Source organism: Hakea prostrata, chromosome 11 (assembly GCF_041222555.1).
Source record: "Hakea prostrata isolate BN-2017 chromosome 11, UWA_Hpros_2, whole genome shotgun sequence".
Lineage (NCBI taxonomy): Eukaryota > Viridiplantae > Streptophyta > Magnoliopsida > Proteales > Proteaceae > Hakea > Hakea prostrata.
In genome coordinates this window covers 24,388,713-24,391,699 of record NC_142610.1, presented here as the reverse complement: position 1 = coordinate 24,391,699, position 2,987 = coordinate 24,388,713, and the positions used below count along the sequence as shown (strand labels likewise).

Below are 2,987 nucleotides of genomic sequence, written 5' to 3'. Positions count from 1 at the left end.
CCCCCTCCCCCAAAGCAAAAAAAATATATAAAAAACCCTTGTTCGCCAACCATAACTGCTACAAAATACTTGAAAACAACTGATAATAGAACAAAACAAGACCAAATGCTATAGAATCTATCCACATGCTGCAATCAAATCTTCGCATCTGACCTTAAATTAGCTTGAAACAAATTTGATAGAAAAGAGAAGCAGAGGACCATTCAGCTCTTCTTTTTCCACCATAATCATAAAACTAATGTGAGAGCTGTAGAAGTGGCAAACTCATATAGAGAAAAAGATAGGCTAATAGAAGCACTTCATGTACCATCTTTGAAGTTAAGCATTCTAGAAGGCAGAAAAAATTTGTGTGTGTATTCACGCCATGAGATGAGGGGTAGTATTTCTATTTCCCATATACTGGACCAAATAATCATTATAAAACCCAAAATAGTGAACTCTACAATGGAAGAAACAGAATGACTTAGAACCATTATCAGATTTAGAACCAAACCATCCACTCTCAAACAAGGAAATGCAGGGAAAATGTTAGCCAAAATCCTATCAAATGTAATAGCATAGACAAAAGAGATTGGGAGAGATGATGGATACCTGAATTTAAAGGATATCGCTTAGAGCAAGAGGATTCGAGGTTGACCTAGAACAAGAGTTGGGGCAGAAGATATCGATTAAAAAATGTCTTTGTAGAGCTGCTCTGCAAGTGCGTTATCAAGGGTAACTACACCTGCAACTTCGCCAGGTCTCAATCTGCAACCCCCAAATTCGTCTTCGTCTTCTCCCTCTGCAAAGAAGAAAATGATGAACGTCTTCGTCTTTGTCTTCTCCCTCTGCAACAGGTCTCAACTTGAAAAGAAAACGAAGAGCTTCCAGGCTGTCTTGCTAGCTTCTCTTAATGTTTTTCTTCTCCAGCTTGGTTTAGAGCTCCAAAAATGTAAAATGAAATGGGCGGGGTGAAGAACAGGGGTATTGGTAGTTTCAAAATGTTTTGAACCGCTGGTTGTTTTTATGATTACACATTCGTATATACGTATAGGGTATGGATGTGTAATATATTATGAAAACGTATTAATCAAGCTTATACTAACCCACTCGAACTGCCCAAACAGACCGCTGGGTTTGCAGTAGACCGAACCGAATTGAAAAAACAAGCTTTATGAGGTGGGTTTTGATAAAACTTGATTAATTTAATGAGAGGATGATGCCAGCCATCCGATTAGATCGGACGACTGGCTGCACGGTCAAGCGCATTTATGAGGCACTACTGAAGCAAAATTGGCATCCACCAAGTAGGTAAACTCCGAGCCAGAATCTATCATGGTCTTACCAGAACCACTAGAATCAGGCCGAAAAAACCGGTCGGGGAATGTTCAACCGGTTCATCCCGATCCGTATCCCTTCCAGCGCCACCGTATACACCAACGCATCAAGATTGGGCATTCATTGACTTTGGTCACGACCATAAATCAATAAATCAACATACCGAAACCCACCAGAACTTGGATTGTCTCCAAGATAGAAAGACCCGACCGGAGGCAGTGACACAAACCGGCTCGGTCGAACTGGAACACACTAAGAGAACTTGTTAAGCTTGGCTTGAGCTGGGAACGAGAGCCGACCAAGATTCATTCCCAAGATTCCTTCCGTGGAAGAATCTGTAGAGTTTTTAGCACAGCCAAAGATCAAAGGAGTTGTTTGGAAACTTGAAAATTTTATATTTTCTCAGGCGAGATTGCTCTCGGACAAAGTCCCGTCGGCGTAGAAGTAAGAGTAGTGGCAGAGACGGTTTTCATCGCAAGTAGTTGGAAGGGTATAATCGGGAAGTTGAGGCTTGCAAATAGGGTGTTCACAGGGAAGAGTAGAGAAAGTGGAGGAACGAGAAGGGTCGAAGGAAGATGATGATGAACGAATGTTTTGAGGATTCCTAGCCGTTGATTTCTTGTTGCATTGGATCCATGATAATTGGCTTCCTGTATCTAAAACCATCTATTGGGTCTGTGGTGGGGTCCTTATAGGAAGAGAAACAATCAAAGCCATAGTGTATTTGAAAAAAGATTTGTAAGCATAGCTTTTGGTTTTAGTTTTAGGAGCTTGTTTGGTTGATGGTGAAGCTAGGGAAGAACGGAAAATAGAAGAAGAAGAAGAAGAAGAAGAAGAAGAAGAAGAAGAGGGAGAGAGAGGGAGAGAGGGAGAGAGGGAGAGAGGTGAGAGGAAAAGAAGAAGAAGAGAAGGAGAGGAGAGAAGAGAAGAAGAAGAAGAAGAAGAAGAAGAAGGGAAAAAAAAAGTGCAGCACCACAATTTGACATATGGCATATTCTTAATAAATGAGTCAGATTAGAAGACAGAGTTTTAAGTGAAATTGTGACCCGGTTTGACAAAAAAACCCATTTTTGGACCTGATTCTAAATGGGTAACACGAATCATAGATGCCAGAGGGAGAAGAAAATCATTTAATGTCATCTTCACCTCCACGAACTTTCATGATCTTATCGCTAGGATCAGCAAGAAGGGATGGTTGGAAAATAGATCCAATCTCTTGATCAGAGGGATCCAACATGAAGAGTTTGCGTCGGGTGGAAGAATAACTGAACGCAAAAAGCTTTTATTTTGGATGACGACTTGGGTTTCTTAGGTGCAGGTGAGCATTCTTGGATCACCGGGATTCTGTGATCCAGAAATATGTGAACCCGTGATCGTCCTCATCCATATCCACATATCCAATCCTCCTCCAAGTTCAAAACTTGCAGCTCTTGTTCTTGCTCATGTTTGTTCCCCAGTAGTGACTGAAGAGGAGGAAGGAGTAGAAGAAACAGAGTATGACCTTCAAATTACCCTCAAACACAGTGACACCTCACTTTTTCGTTTTGGGGCTTTTCGTTTAAGTGTATTAATTACTAATTTTCCATTTTTAATCTTTTCCTAATTTTTAAATATCAATGCTTCGGTTTCATATTTCTCACTTCGATTTCATATTTCTTCACTTCGCTTTC

At 40.7% G+C, this 2,987-nt stretch overlaps 1 pseudogene; it reads right to left on the bottom strand.

Annotated features, from left to right (window-relative positions):
- Positions 1-1,238: 1,238 nt before the first annotated feature.
- Positions 1,239-2,310, bottom strand: LOC149001050 (aspartic proteinase PCS1-like; annotated as a pseudogene).
- Positions 2,311-2,987: the final 677 nt, after the last annotated feature.